Below are 17517 nucleotides of genomic sequence, written 5' to 3'. Positions count from 1 at the left end.
TGTCTTCATCCTCTCTCCTCCTCTTCCTCCTGCAGCTCTGTATTTCCTGGTTCGGCGGTGTGCGTTTACTCCATGTCGTCCATCCGGGCTGCTTTCAACGGGCCGTTTGCCCACAAAGAAGGTCCCGACTACCGCTGGGTGGAGCACAAAGGCCGCATCCCCTACCCGAGACCCGGCACCGTGAGTTCACCACAGAGAGGAGGGAGGAGGAGGGAGGAGGAAGGAGGGAGGAGGAGAGAGGAGGGAGGAAGGAGGAAGGAGGAGGGAGGAAGGAGGGAGGAGAGTGGAGGGAGGAGGAGGGAGGAGGAGGGAGGGGGGAGGGAGGAGGGAGGAGACATCTGAACTGATAAAAGTAATCCTCTCAATCATCCGACTCAGATCGTGAAATAGTATCGGAATGCAATCTATTGTGTGTGTGTGTGTGTGTGTGTGTGTGTGTGTGTGTGTGTGTGTGTGTGTGTGTGTGTGATGGATGCTGACAGGCTGAGGGGTCAGAGTCTCGCCTCCATTCATCTCCTCTGAGTGGATTCCTCCCCATCAGCTGCACATTTACTGACGAATGATCCTTCTGCTCTTTTTGTTGCTGTTTGGATGTAGATTATTTTATATATACGTATATATATATATATATATATATATATATATATATATATATATATATATATATATACATGTATATATACATATATATATATATACATGTATATATACATATATATATATATATACATGTATATATACATATATATATAAACGTATATATATATATACATGTATATATACATATATATATAAACGTATATATATATATATGTATATATATATATATACATATATATATATATACATATATGTATATATATACATATATATACATATATATATACGTATATATATATATATTATGAACTTGTGCGGTACACACGTGACTCACACTGTTTGATCTCTATTTTATTTTGAGACGAGCAGATTTCATCTTCTCAGATGGACACAGACGTCTACATCTTTAGTCCATGTAGGGTCGGCTTGTTTGACAGACTCATCTGTGGACACACAAATGCATAAACACACACACACACACACACACACACACACACACACACACACACACACACACACACACACACACACACAGCATGTAATATTCTCAGCCTGGTACTCGCATTTAGCAGCAAACACACACAGGAGGATTCCCACAGAGAGATGTTTGTGATGTTTGTGAGGTTTCCTGGGAGCATTCTGACATTATGTGTGTGTGTGTGTGTGTGTGTGTGTGTGTGTGTGTGTGTGTGTGTGTGTGTGTGTGTGTGTGTGTGTGTGTGTGTGTGTGTGTGTGTGTGTGTTGACGTATAAAGTAAACGTTCTTCTCTCTCTGCTTGGTTCCAGATGATGGGAAGGTGGTGAAGGCGGTGTCGGTCATCAAAGACAGCTGGGACACGGAGGAGATCATTCTGGAGGAGCTGAGCGTCTTCCAGGTGAGACAATACAATAAAAACATTCACTGACCGTTAAATCAAGTGATGTATTCCTTTAAGGGCCGTTACGCTCACATATGCTGCGTGACGATTCTTTACTGTAGTTTCCAGTCAAACATATTTGTCTGGAATAACTCTGATAAACAGATATTTCCCATGATCCTCTCTGTGAATAAGATAATAGGGACGAGACAGGAATAGAGGAAGAAGACGCAGGACATAAAGGACAGAGAGGAGAGGAAATAAAAGGAAAAACTGTTTACATTAAAGGAGGATATGAAGCTTTAAAGGAGAGCACAGGTGAGGGGGGGGGGGGAACAAACAGGAAACCAGATGTGTCTGTTTACGTATGAGCGAGATTAAAACAGGAAGTGACCCGTTTCCAGCAGCAGAGCGTTCACATGACAAAGTGTGATCCAGTACAGAAACCCCTAGCCCTCCATCACAGCCTGAGCCTCCTCCTCAGGGCTCAGTGAGACTCCTCACATCTCTACTGTGAGGAGATGATCGTTAATATATCAATATATCAATATATCAATATATGAGGTGTGTTGAAGCTGTTTGTGTCTTTAGTTGTTCCAGAGTAGTTTCATGGTTCAGGCTGTTTTTCACAGTGAAGAACCAACTCTCTCTAATGTTCACTAGTGCTCCATTCTAATAAAGATCAAATGTTCTCCTTTTTGTCCTGCAGAGTCCAACTCCCATCCTGAGCATGGAGCTGTCCACCAAGAGAGTAGGTCTCTCTGTCTGTCTGTCTGTCTGTCTGTCTGTCTCTCTGTCTGTCTCTAAGAATAAATTTCAGTTGTGACAACGATTCGTCTCCTTCGATAACTTTATATTTATGAATTCATGAATCGTATGAAACCACATTTGTTGTTGAGCTCACAGATAGATTGGTCTCTGTCAGCCTGTCTGTCTGTCAGCCTGTCTGTCTGTCTGTCTGTCAGCCTGTCTCACCTCCCTTGTTTCTGTCTCTCTCTCTCTCCTCCACAGCAACATCTGTATGTGTCCAGTGAGCTCGGCGTGGTCCAGCTGGGGCTCCAGAGGTGTGAGCTGTACGGGGCCGACTGTGCCGAGTGCTGCCTAGCCAGAGACCCCTACTGCTCCTGGGACGGCCAGACCTGCTCCAGATACTTCCCCACCAGCAAGAGGTAGTAATATACTGTGTATATATATATAGATATATATATCTATAGATATATATTTGTATAGAAGTCTAGTCTAAAATGACTCTACTTCTCTCTTGATTTATTCCCTCAGTAAACATTGTAAACATGAGTTTATGGTCTCAATCTCGAGTTTCCAGTCTTCTTCAATACAGCATGATGTTCATTTAGTACATTATGCTCCATTTAGAGTCAAACAGACCAGAAAGCAGGGGATGCTTTAGGGCGGGACTACACGCTGATTGACAGGTCTCTACCAGAGACGTATACGACGTCTCTACGTCACTCCTCCTCAGTCCAGATATGGTCACTTCCTGTTCACTGGTTGATAAAAAACAAGACGTCGACGGCCGCATTGTCAAACTCGAGGTTTCAAAAAACATCCATCCACGAACGTGGATAACAACGTAGCGTAACAAGGTAGCGCAACAAGGTAGCGCAACAAGGTAGCGCAACAAGGTAGCGTAACAAGGTAGCGCAACAAGGTAGCGCAACAAGGTAGCGCAACAAGGTAGCGCAACAAGGTAGCGCAACAAGGTAGCGTAACGACATAACTCGGGTTAATGGAACGTTTTGTTACAAGCGTAAAGTCAACGTTTACTTTTGGTTTCACACGAGACACTAACAGAGGTCTCCTGGATGAGAGTCATGTGTTTGTTTTACCCACCTAGCCTCAGAGGACTTTCTGGCTGTTTTTTACAGTATTTCACCGTGGAATTTTCAATAATGGCTCGCCGTACTACGAAAACACTTTTTCCTGTAGACTAGGTTGACACATGAATAATTGTTCCATTTATTCGTACAAATTAATGTACAAATGAGTGAAAATCATGTGAGATTGTGACATTGGGGTGTTCAGCTTTGTTTCACTAAGTAAATGATTCCCCCCCGACAGAGAGATTAACCGACACGCTCTGAAGAGCAGGAGAATGAATGTTCGGACTAATGGAGAGAAGCCTTTAGATGTGTTTAACCAACAGACGGGGACGTGACAACACTCTTTACCACGGCTGGAACAACACTCTGTATTTTCATAGCCTGTACTTGCTCCGTGTTTTTCCTCATCCATAATCGCAGTAGTTCTGTATTTTTTTTTTTCACCCCCGAAGGAGCCGGCAGAAGCCCAGTAACAACAGTGAGGAGGAGGATTTAATGCTCTTATACCACTTCATCTACAGGAAACGGCATTATTATCTGCTGCTGTTTGACCGATGAGTCGACTTTAGTGTTCACACAGTCACAGACGGCAACAATGTTAACATTTTAGCATGTTGTGTACATCATAGTGCAAATACAGACAATAGTTCATAGATTTATAGTCACAATTACAAGTTATTAATACAAGTTTCTTACTGAGACAACACAGAACATCCAATTAAAAGCTTTTATGTAACTGTGTGTGTGTGTGTGTGTGTGTGTGTGTGTGTGTGTCAGGCGGGCGAGGAGACAGGATGTAAAGTACGGAGACCCCTGGAGTCAGTGCCCAATCACAGAGGACAGTAAGGATTTCCTCCGTCTGACGTTGAATGAACTTGTGTCTCTTTGAAATGTTCAGTGACGTGTGCAAAGGAACACATATGGGATGGAATGTGAGACGTCACAGAGATCTGCATGAATTCTATAAATAGAAAAGATATGTTAGTAAGGAAATGGAAGAGCTTCTCAAGAAATGTGTTTTTTGTTTATTATTTGAACTGAACTGAGTGAGAGACACTTTTCTACAAATCTTCATACTCGAGAATATACAGTAAAACCCTGTTAATGATGGTTCTGTTCTGCAGACGTGTGGCGCTCTCTAGTGGCCGTACTGAGTCACTGCAGGTTTCTCTGCTTCCCACATAAACGCTGCTGATTTATTACAATAAACAAAAGGATCAGATGTTGGATAAATGTTTCTAAAAAGTGTCAGGATGTCTTCCTGATCTTGAGTGTTTCTCTGCCTGTTAAGAATCAAAAGAATTGGAGATAAACTTAATATTTCCAACAATTATAATCCGTCCCTTTTCAGATGATTTCACATAATTTTTCTCACTTTTTCAACTGTCTTGGCCCAAAAACACTTGTGCTATATATATGCTATACCTGTGTAATATATTTGTCTTTTCTGCTGCGTCAGATCTGGAGTCTGTGGAGGTGAAGTCGGTGTTCGGCGTGGAGGGGAACTCCACCTTCCTGGAGTGCGTTCCTCGCTCCCCGCTGGCCGAGCTCCGGTGGACGGTGCAGCACTCGGAGAGCCAGACGCTCAGTGAGACGCAGGACGGCCGACAGATGAGACGCACGATAGTTTAACCCGATCCTCTCTGCAGACATAACACAACAAAATATCTCTCATTGTTTCCACGAGGAATTATTCAAATGTCCATTGATCTGTTTAGGGTTTAAATGTCTTGCTTTGCTGGGGCTCACTGTTGAGCTTTCTGTTGTTTTATTGCTTTACTTTTGCTGCTTTATCTATAAAAATCTAAATCAAATCTCTTGTTTTTAAAAGGTGCTATAAAGATCAAGTTATTATAAAAGAAAAAAGCTAAAGAAATCTAATGCAAATGAGCACAAACGTCTTGAATAATTCAACAAAACTACTTATAAGTAAAGCGACTAAATAAAAGTCTCCTACAGTCAAACTGAGGCTCTGGTCCAGGGGCCCCGGACCCCTCTACACGGGGCCCCTCCTGGCAGTAAGTAACCCACCTGTCTCTCTGTCAGCTCCGTCAGAGCGACGACGACCGCTCCCTCCACATGAAGCGGGGGTTGCTGGTTCAACGCCTGGAGCCGGCCGACTCGGGCCTCTACACCTGCGCCAGCCACGAGCACTCCTACAGCCAGGTCCTGGCCCGGTACCGCGTCCACATCATCCCCAACCGCAGCCTCCACCTGCAGAACCTCAACCCCAACCAGCCGGCGGCCCCTCCGGTCCTCGGGAGAACCGGTCCGGCCGGGTTCCTCGGCCAGTCGGGGGTGGGCGGGCACGGGAACGCCTTGCTGCCCCAGCAGCCTCCTCTGAAGAGCTACAAAGACCTGCAGCTGGTGGGGACCAACAGTCTGAGCGTGGACGAGTACTGCGAGCAGCTGTGGTACCGCGAGAAACGCCGGCAGCAGAAACTTCGCACTCTGAAGCTGAAACAGGAGAGCAGGAAAGCTTGGGTCAGGAGGAACAACCCTCCGGAGACGCCGCTCTAGTCTAGTCCTAGTCTAGTTCTAGTTCTAGTCTAGTCTAGTCTAGTTCTAGCTGGAGAACCACAGAGACTGCTGACGGACTCCAGATCCTGAACAAGAAGACCTTTCCTCAACATGCTTTTTTCCTTTTTGAGCAAAAGTGATATTTTCCATTCAAACAAAAACAAAAGAAGACCTTAGTAGAAGACCTTAGTACGTCCTCATCCGGAACATTTTGCCATTTCGACACAACAATAGTTTATATGTAGGAAAAAAGTTTTTTGTCTCCGAATTTATAGTGTTAGAAATATGCAGTTGACTCCAAGCTTCAGCTAAAACCGAACAGAGCAAAATAAAGTTCTGCTGTGGACGTATTCTAGACTCTTAACAGAATCAATATCAGTTCAAGTGTGCGCTACATTTACAATATTTTCTCCTCGTTATCTGTCTGACGGGGATCTGAAGCTGCTCTCTTCAAAGCCACCAGACTCCATTAATAGAAACGGTGATTTTACCTCTCAGAACTGATCTTCTGCTGCTCTGATCAGCTAGTGTGTTCGTGTTATTTGTGTGATTTTGGTGTTTTTAAAGGCTTAATTCTTTCAGAATCACCAAAGTACCACAATAGCCTGAACACACGAACAGACGGAGGCAGTGGAGGAGAGAAAATGACTATTTCTCTTAAGTTACCTGCTTCTCCAAACGAGAAGCATCTACTGTCTGGATCGTTATCTCATACGACCCCACTTCAAAACATCACAGCTACATTTAGTACTTGTAGCGCGAGACAAACGGAGGAAACCTTGTCGCACTATTTACTTTAATGTTACGGATTTACAAGTAGCCACACTTCAACAATCCTGTTTCTGTCCAAAATACCTATTTAGACCTGAAGATGGCCCCAGAATGGACTGACAGAGAGAGGAACATGTATCAGGATCTCACGCACAATGCAGACAGAAGTATGTAAACTATATATATATATAAACAGTGTATATTAATGACAGAACAAGAGAAGTGTTTGCCCGATGTACTGCTCTACATTTAACTGTGTTTAAAGGCCTTAGTGGAAACACACAACATGAAATGGACCTTGTTTAAAACATACATAATGTATAGCTAATAATTATTATTATTTTTATTCACATCCATGTGTATTAAAGAACTCTATTTTTGATAGTTTTCTAGATTTCTTGTGTTTATATGAACTTTGTGTGTTTTCTCATAAGCAAAATGAAAACTATTTTTTAACTTCACAATTTTAATAAGATGAATTGTCTTTATGTGAATAAGCCACAAAATGTTGTAAAATAAAAAGATTAAAAAAAACATTCAGAGGTTTTAATATTTGTTGTGCAACATAAATCACATTGTGTATTTTTTTTATTTTCCAAAAGGTAGAATAACACATTTCATTTGTTTAGAGTTTTTAATACCTTAAGAAGGTATTGATATTGATTAATTATGGGATACACTCAATGCAAAGAACATGATTACTGATGAGAGCCAATCGATTCTGTCAGAGGCCACACAGGAGGATCCCCTCATGTCCGCTCTGGTCACCCTCTTGCAGGTTCTTAAGTTTTGCAGAGCTTGCAAGATGTTTGTTATCATGAGCAATGAAAGCAACAGTCAGTAGATCCGTCAGTCAGAAACATTCAGAGTGAGAGAAGACGAATACCATCGAAGTCCACAACTTCTGCTTCCAGAAGGACAAATAGGTGCGTGGTTGTCAGACATTTTGCGGACCTACGCAACCAAACTCAACTGGGTGACTGTAGCAAGGGAAGCAGTGCAAAACCTAAAAACAGACGAGACATCTTCACCCTCTCCTTAGAAGAGGAAGAGGGTTTTTAAAAAGCAGTTCTAGGCCTTTTCAGAGACGGTATCCAATAAAACCAGAGGCTGCTAAGAGAATAACACCAATGTTTGAAGCACTATTACAATCGGGGTAATTAGAGAATGTCCAGATTCACTAGTTAACAAAGCAGCACCATCCACCAGCTGGAGGGTGGTTCAAGATTTACAAGCAGTAAATAAAGCAGTGGTACCTAGAGCGCCCCCTAGTGCCAGAACCTGCGTACTATGATCTAGCGAACACCTTTTTCTCTACACCAGTCCACGAAGACTGTCAGTTCTGGTTTGCTTTTCAGTTCAATGGGAAGAAATAGACTTACACCAGGATTCCTCAGGGGTGTTGGATAAGTCCAACCATATTCTCTCAAGTAAATGGCAGCTAATCTCGCTAAACCTCCACAAGGGAGTCAAATACTTATTGGTATGTTCCAAAACTCAAGAGAAATGCAAAGAAGATGCTCTTGCACTGCTAAAATTCATTTGAGAGCAGCAAAAACAACTGTGGAAAGAAAAAAGTTAAAAACCTTCACGATCTATTGGCCGATCACTAGATGAAGGCACCAAAACCTCAAACAAAGAGACAAATGGTGTCATTTTTAGGAATTTCTGCAGAAGCTGGGGTTCCAAATGATGGTGAGATGATTCATGATCAGCCCATGGCATCACATGACAAACTAAGCTGGACTCCTGAAGCAGAGGAAGCTTTTGTACCGGTAAAGAAAAGCTGTAATCGCAGCATCGACGGCTGTACAAACATCTGCACAGATAGTGTTATTTAGACCTTTAACACTAAAAGGACCTCGAGCAGTTTAGGTTCTACTTCTGCAAAACAAAATAACTTACATGTCACCTGCAAGACATCTGTCATGCATGGCAGTGTTGCTCTCACAACCTCATTTGACTATTGAAAGGTGTACAACACCACATCACTGTGTAGCTGCAACTGAAAGTTGTGTTTTACCAGGAACAGACTCGACAGATATTCCATCTAAAGATGCAGATGTGACTGTTTGTTGATGACTCATGTCAAAATAATTTAGATGGTACAAATGCAACAGGGTATGCAGTAGTGACAAGTAGTACAGTTTTGAGACTTGATCTTACACTTGCTAGATGCAGTACAGTTGCCTGGGAAAGCAGCAGTCTGTCAATGCACAGCACAGACAACAGGAAGTGATCGCAAAGCAGAAGCGGAAGCTGAGAAAGCTGCACAGAAACCACATGAGCAACACTTCTTATTGAAGTGCGGCACTTAGACCATGAAATGTAAAAAGAAACATGCATGAACAATTATGAATTGTTATTAATTTAACAAGCGTTGTCATCTTGGACACTACTCAGCCTCCCTGGTAAAGTCTACTCCAAGGTGCTGGAAAGGAGGGTTCGGCCGATAGTCGAACCTTGGATTGAAGAGGAACAATGCGGATTCCGTCCTGGCCGTGGAACAACGGACCAGCTCTTCACTCTCGCAAGGATCCTGGAGGGGGCTTGGGAATACGCCCATCCGGTCTACATGTGTTTTGTGGACCTGGAGAAGGCGTATGACCGGGTCCCCCGGGAGATACTGTGGGAGGTGCTGCGGGAGTATGGGGTGAGGGGGCCACTTCTTGGGGCCATCCAATCCTTGTACGCCCAAAGCGAGAGCTGTGTCCAGGTTCTCGGTAGTAAGTCGGACTCATTTCCGGTGAGGGTTGACTTCCGCCAGGGCTGCGCTTTTGTCACCAATCCTGTTTGTGGTATTCATGGACAGGATATCGAGGCGTAGTCGTGGGGAGGAGTGTTTACAGTTCGGTGGGCTGAGGATTGCATCGCTGCTGTTTGCAGATGATGTGGTCCTGATGTCTTCATCGGGCTGTGACCTCCAGCACTCACTGGATCGGTTCGCAGCCGAGTGTGAAGCGGTTGGGATGAGGATCAGCACCTCTAAATCTGAGGCCATGGTTCTCAGCAGGAAACCGGTGGATTGCCCACTCCGGGTAGGGAATGAGTCCTTACCCCAAGTGAAGGAGTTCAAGTACCTCGGGGTCTTGTTCGCGAGTGAGGGAACAATGGAACGTGAGATTGGCCGGAGAGTCGGAGCAGCTGGGGCGGTATTGCAGTCGCTTTACCGCACCGTTGTGACGAAAAGAGAGCTGAGCCGCAAGGCAAAGCTCTCTATCTACCGGGCAATCTTCGTTCCTACCCTCACCTGTGGTCATGTGGACTGGGTCATGACCAAAAGAATTAGATCGCGGGTACAAGCGGCCGAAATGGGTTTCCTCAGGAGGGTGGCTGGCATCTCCCTTAGAGATAGGGTGAGAAGTTCAGTCATCCGTGAGGGACTCGGAGTAGAGCCGCTGCTCCTTTGCGTGGAACGGAGCCAGTTGAGGTGGTTCGGGCATCTGGTGAGGATGCCACCTGGGCGCCTCCCTAGGGAGGTGTTCCAGGCACGACCAGCTGGGAGGAGACCCCGAGGGAGGCCCGGGACCAGGTGGAGGGACTATATCTCCAAACTGGCCTGGGAGCGCCTCGGGATCCCCCAGTCAGAGCTGGCTGATGTGGCCCGGGAAAGGGAAGTTTGGGGTCCCCTGCTGGAGCTGTTGCCCCCACGACCCGATCCCGGATAAGCGGACGAAGATGAATGAATGAATGTCATCTTGGAGGATAGAGTTCGGTCCCAGACTGTTGTATGGTTCTTCCACACGCTACTGAGGCTCCTGTTTGTTCAATGAATTAATTGTTAAATTGCCAATATGTCTCGTTTCTTCAGACTTCAATCATCCAATCCACCAAACAAGAGTCAACAGCAGAATAAGCTGTTTGCCATTGGCAGAGAAGATTTGGCTAATTTTTTCATGGGCACAACCCACATAGTCAGCTCTGCTGCTCATCCCACAGATGCATGTTCCTTACAAATGTGGCTCCATTTAAAAGGGAAGTAAACGGGCTTTACAACGGTATAAGATGTATTGCCAAGAAGCATTGTTACAACAGAGAAATAATCTACCAAACACAAGTTTCCGAACTTTTTGTGCTATTTATTATTTGTTTTATGTATTTGGAGTTACATTTAAAACACATGTCCAATGCTTACTTTTTGCCTTATTATGTATTTTCATTATCATTATGTGTTATACTCAGTATAAACAGGGGGGAAATGTTGGAGAAATACTGAATATGTATGCATAACGCTTATACTTTCAATATAGCCGTGACATCGCAAACCACAGAACGTCTTGAAGACAGATAACACTCAGTCTAACCATCGACATCTGGTCCAAAGCAAGATAAGGAAGAACCGGTTCAAACTGGTTCAAACCGGTTCAAACCTTCACCAAACCCTGCTGTGAAGCTCTGTTTACCACAGTGTATAAAAGACTGAGAGACAGATCTCACGTATGTGATACAACTCAAGAATAAATCTCCTGGTTATTGATGTCACACTTGGTGTCAGAACTATTTTTCTAACATGTACGTAACATAATAATCCACTTTAGTAGGTGTTCTGGACGGATGTTAGTTAATTTTAGTGGTTTGCTGTCAAGTTGTAGGACTTCTCTCATACATTTCCATGAAAAATGGGGAAAAAACCGCATGTGCTGATGAAAATCACTTAGGATTAAAAGCCAAAACACACAATTAATGAACTTGTTGATTGTTTTTTCAACAAATGTGTTGGACGGTGGGTCCCCTGGTGCTGGTTGAAAGGCTTTTCAGCCACGTTCAATTGTGGGGAAGTGGCATAAATATGACTTTATAACAGTTATATGTTATGTTCATTGTTTAGAATATTTGTTTATTGCTTTGATTTAGCTCTCCATAAATTGATTGCTGGAGCCAACACGTTTGAAAACGCACACATTTTTACTTTGAAGGTCTCTCTGTTTCCGACTTCCTTCACTCTCTTTTAATTGTTAAAGTTGGAGAATGGAACAAGCGGACGTTTTGATGCACGTGTTCATTCAATGTGACAATAACACAGAGAAAACGTTAAGGCAGAATCAGCTATGAACAACGAACTCACAGGTAGCAGAACACATGTGAACACAAGTAGACCAATGAGATTATTAATACTCCTCATCTGACATTGTTCATGATACAACATGTACAATGTCAGATGAATTATACTTTCTGCATGGACCCCCCCCCGTCCCGTCCCGTCCCGTCCCGTCCCGTCCCGCTATTAAACTTAAATAAATAATGCTAATACTAATAACCCAGTATTTCAGATGACTGAACCACTTAGTTTGACCAAGTGTTGATTAGACGTTACACAAAATGTACATTTTAAATACACATATTTCATTATGTGCAGAGTCTTTTCTTTCTGTGTTGGTTCCTCCATCACAGACCGACTCTATGTCGTCATCAAGGGAATATAATTAAGATTCATCAATTCATCATCAAACAACTTTAAATATTCCAGAGTCAAACTTTCTGTATCTCAATGGCAATATATCTGAAGTGATTTAGTTTGGAAGTGTTTTAATCCTTTAATGTTCACACTGAAAGTCCTTTCATTTCATTATTATATCTTATTTTATTATTATTTCATTGTTTTTTATTATTATTAAAATTATTATTATTAACATTACTAACAGTATTATTAGGTATCACAATTTTGTGTTCTTATTTTGTAATAATAATAATAATAATAATAAAGAATAATTCAATAATAATAATAAAGAATAATTTAATAATAATAATAAAGAATAATTCAACAATAATAATAATTCCCTATCTATTAATCTTTCGACTATTTTTAATTTACCTTTTAATTGAAGTGTATTTAATGTTGACTAACTGTAGGCTGTCATTATATATTATATTTATGGAAAGTTTAAAGTCATCTTTTGTTACGTGCACTTGAAATACACGAGCATTGTTGACATCCCAAACTACAACACCCACGATGCACCGGGAACCCAACGCGCTCTCTCGTGCGCACTAACCTGCCGAGTGAACCCGACGAGCAGAAGAGCTCGAAGCGGAAGCTGAGAAACGAAGGCGTTTCGGATAAGTTTTGTCCTCGCGCGCCCTCAAGAAGTTAAAACGTCCGCGAGACGAACGACACCGAGCAGTTTGACTTCCGGTCGACTTCAACGATGATGAACGTGCTTCTCCTCGCGTGCAGCTGTCTCCTGACTCTGTCTGTGACGACGACTGATGGACACGGTGAGGATATAAATATAAATATATATATATCTACGAATATATATATATGTATTTATATGTACATATTTATATATGTATTATCATAAATCATTTTTTATATACATAAATATATGCATATATATTTATAATCATTAGTCATTATATATATGTATGTATGTGTGATGCTAGTCGCTGATTGATTATTGGTTATTGGTTATTGATTATTGGTTATTGGTTATTGGTTGTTGATCAGCCTCCTCGCGCTTCCTTCAGTCGTTCTTAGAGCTGCAGCGTTTCTCGGGGCGTCGACCTCCTGCAGAGAAACAGAGCTGATCATATCCACACACAAGTATTCACATATTACTGCAGTACAAGTACTAATACCTCTATGAGGAATACTACACTACCAGTTCAAGTACTAATACCTCTCTGATGAATACTACACTACCAGTACAAGTACTGCGTTTAAAACCTGCAGTAAAATGATATAAAAGTATTTAAAGTATTGATCGATCAGTAACATGTTTTCATATTCTATCAGATGTTTATGGATTAATATTCCTGCTGCATTAATGTGTTGCATGTTAACTCTTTCATATCCGGTTGGCTGGTTAATGATAATGTTAGTAATGTCAATAATTATTATAATTTTAATAATAATAACAAAGAATAATTAAATAATAATAATGATGAAATTATCATAATAATAGTAAAAACAACAATAATAATAATAATAGTAAAAATAATATTAATAATGATAATAATAATAATAATAATAAAATGATAATAATAATAATATAATAATAATAATAATGTAATAAGAGTCAGAGGACGTTGTTTCTTCTTCCTGATGAACTCGTTCTTTTCTTCAGGTTGTTTTTCATGCAGCAGTTTGTTTAAGTGTTTTTGAAGAAAGACAGATCATAGAATAATTATCATAGAATCAACAGAAGCTGTCTGCTGTTAACAAACACCTGCAGATCAAACATGTCTAACATGAGCAGCTCTAGAGAGATTTCTGCAGAATAGATGATGTAATGTGGGCGTGTCTCTTCCTGAGAACAGGTTAGAGTTCTCAGGAAGAGAGAGTTGTCCTTTGATCCGGTAGTCTGAGATATGAACTCAGAGGTTTATTTCCTCCTCGCTCCCTTGTTTGCTCTTCCTTGTTCCATCCTCTTCTTCATGTGTTGAGTGAGCAGACAGAGAGTCGGATTAACAGCTGAGTCACTGTTAAAAAACAAGGATTAGGTCAAAGAAATGTGAAAGAATATGAAGATATGTAAAAACCTAAAATGGAATAATGTGTAAATATTCCATTCGTCTGTCTGAACTGAAAAACTCTGCATGTCGACATTCTGATTAGACTTTGAGGTGAAAGAGCTCGATGTTAAAGATCCAGAACAAAACACAGAGCATGAAGGCAGCAGAGCCACACCTGCTGTCTGCTCTCACTTTAACCAGCATGCCTCTGGTTTCTCAGGTGTGCCACCTGCTGTCTGCTCTCACTTTAACCAGCATGCCTCTGGTTTCTCAGGTGTTTTTACCTGCAAAGTCCCTGCATGTTTTAAATGTGCTGCTGAAAAGTGTCATGTTGACAGTGTGAATGACTACAGGGCTCTGTTTCAGAGAGCAGGTTCAGAGAAAACTCTGATTTAGTTAAACCTGAGTGAGGGAAACGCTGGGTTATTTAACTCAGAGTTCAGACTTAGTTAACACAGAGTTCAGGATTAGTCAACTTCAGAGTTCAGGGTTAGTCAACTCAGAGTTCAGAGTTAGTTAACTCAGAGTTCAGGGTTAGTCACCTCAGAGTTCAGGGTTAGTCACCTCAGAGTTCAGGGTTAGTTAACTCAGAGTTCAGGGTTAGTCAACTCAGACTTCAGGGTTAGTTAACTCAGAGTTCAGGGTTAGTCAACTCAGCCTTGAGGGTAAGTTAACTCAGAGTTCAGGGTGAGTCAACTCAGAGTTCAGGGTTAATTCACTCAGAGTTCAGGGTTTGTTAACTCAGAGTTAAGGGTTAGTCACCTCAGATTTCAGGGTTAGTTAACTCAGAGTTCAGGGTGAGTCAACTCAGACTTCAGAATTAGTTAACTCGGAGTTCAGGGTGAGTCAACTCAGGTTTCTGGTTTAGTTCACTCAGAGTTCTGACTTTGTTAACTCAGAGTTCACGGTTAGTCAACTCAGAGTTCAGGGTTAGTTAACTCAGAGTTCAAGGTTAGTTCACTCATAGTTCAGTGAAAAGTTTCTTGTTATATCATAAGATGATATTTTGCATCTGCTTCCTTACGCCTGTCTGAACTTAAACACTCGTTGCTTGTTTTTGTCTTCCAGGACCAGAAGTCATCAAAGTGAAACAAGACAGTGATGTAGTTTTACCTTGTTCTCTCAGCAACAAGCAGAACATCGTAGGAGCTTTCTTTCACTGGAAGAAAGTAGCTCAGAAAAATCAACGTCAGAAGGAGGTTTTCTTTTATAATGCAGGTATTCATTACAACAACGGCGAACCTGGTCAGAGTGAGGAGTTCAAAGGACGAGTCTCACATTTTGAAGATCAACTGAAATACGGCAACGCCTCCATAATCATCAGAAATACCAAGATGGCCGACAGTGGAAACTACACCTGTGTTTTTCCATATCTTCAGCCACCTCAAACCTTCTACATTGAGCTTGTTGGTGAGTACTTTAATTAAACAGTTCAAGATGTCCGCTCATTTTCTGAAATGAAATCACATCATGAAATCTGATTGTGAACACTTGTTGTAAGATCTGTGAACGTTTCAGATGGAAAAACAAATCTGTTCAATTAACATGGAAACACATTCAGTTTTATTTTCTGATGATATCTCACAAGCATTCTAACTCATGTTTTGTTTTGCCTTTTAGATCCTGTCTTAACCTCTTGAGGCTCATTTTGATTTTCTGTATTGCTGTCTCTTAATACAGACACATATTAATCTGTATAATACCAGGACCACGAGGAACTGATGCATGTAGATTACATGACTGTGCAGAAAACACTCATTGGGTTTCATTCGGTGTGTTGATCTCACTTTAGTCTCTGAAAGAGTTGAACTGGTAAAATAATAAACAGGAAAAAACAGAAGTTTTCTTGTTTTTTTACTTTCATTTCACCTTTTAAATACAGTAAATCAGTCATAATAAGGGCCATCAGGCTAAAATTCATAGGATGTCTCCCTCAACTTGTCTTTTTTGTCTGTACCAAATTTTAGGTTGATTGACAAAAGCGTCTCTGAGATATTTTAGAAAGTGCAGTGCAGAGCATCTCCAGCAGAGGACTTCAGAGCTCTCTAAAACTGTTTAAAAGTGACCAAATAATGACAATAAATCTCTTTATGATTCTGAAAAAATGTCCCTGAGTGTTAAATGTGACTATTATAATATGTAGTTCATATTTAAATACAGATTTACATAATAATTATGAGTGAATCACGCCTCCATAAACATATAAATACAGTTTATCTGTTATGTGGGTGTCTCACTACTAGCAGGAAGTCCCGCTTCGTTAACTTCCTTATATGGGCAGACAGGTAATTTAACTGTCTACAAACTCAGCGTGTTTTCACGGTGCTGACTTCCTATTGGATGAAAGCAGCTGTCAATAAGACACACGTGGAGGGCACGTAAAGATGCGCTCCTGTGATTGGTTGATTGAGTTAAAAGTCCGGTAGTTACGTCACGTTAGATCGTAGAAAGATGCTGATTGGCTTATTTTGTTTTGGGGCGTTTACTGATTGTAGAGAAACTGAACATCATTGGTCAAATGTTTTGTCAATACTTTAAATTGACAGAAAACACGTTGTTGTGGAAGTTTTGACTGACGGCTCTCAAACTAAACAAGGAACACAAACGACTCTTATTGTCGTGATTTCTACTTCCGGTTGAATTTAAACAAGTTAATTTAATCGGTGAACTTTAGATCTTTAAGACGAGCCGCTGTTTGTCTGTAAATGTCTGTTTGATGAACTATAAATACATTTTAACTGCGGCTACACAGGTTAGCAGGTAAGACGCTAACTGTTTACTGCCGTAAAGTAAGACGCTGCGGTTTTCATGTCGTAAATCCTGCCGTTAGGTCCTTAAACCGTGTAAAAAACGAACTTCTGGGGTTTCTAACGAGCTATAAAATGTCTGCACTGACTTCTACTGTCGACATGAAAACATGTATTTTATTTATTTACTCATTCCACGTGTAAAGCTCAGGTCGCGTGCAACCTCCGCACTTTATAACGTTAAAAGACAGATCAGCAGAAAACATCCCAGGTGAGTCATGATGACGTCAGTCTCCACTGTCACGCGTATGACGTCACTTAAAGCACTTAAACTCCACTTTAGACTCTGCTTTAGTGTCTTTACTCAGAGTTCAGGTTCTGAGAGTCTTTACAGAAAGAATGTAGAATAAACTGATAAAGATCAGATATTAATAATAATAATTAATTAATAATAATAATAATATAGACCTGCAGCAGTTACAGTAGTCAGTACAAGTATAATAACAATATAGTTAGGTACAGGTACAAGTACATGAAAGTACATTATATACAGAATATGAAGATATTATATGAATACATTTATATGTAAACATCTCTTAAGTTTGTGTCAATAAAGTTTTATTTAAAAATGAAAAAATATATTGTTTACAACGACAATGAGTATAAATAATATTTATTGTACATTGTTCACACTTTTTTGTCCATCCCAATGAAAACAACTCTTTA

The 17517-nt window shown here is 41.1% G+C and overlaps 1 long non-coding RNA gene across 1 annotated transcript; it reads left to right on the top strand.

Annotated features, from left to right (window-relative positions):
- The first annotated feature begins 12624 nt into the window (after positions 1-12624).
- On the top strand, positions 12625-15884 carry LOC137883959 (uncharacterized). Its single transcript, XR_011104689.1, has 3 exons — positions 12625-12805; positions 15113-15454; positions 15665-15884. It is a non-coding gene; the product is annotated as an uncharacterized lncRNA (long non-coding RNA).
- Positions 15885-17517: the final 1633 nt, after the last annotated feature.

Source organism: Cebidichthys violaceus, unplaced genomic scaffold, assembly GCF_023349555.1.
Source record: "Cebidichthys violaceus isolate CVI_PGR_0920_01 unplaced genomic scaffold, fCebVio1.0.p SCAF_353, whole genome shotgun sequence".
NCBI lineage: Eukaryota > Metazoa > Chordata > Actinopteri > Perciformes > Stichaeidae > Cebidichthys > Cebidichthys violaceus.
This window is presented reverse-complemented; position numbering and strand designations above follow the sequence as displayed.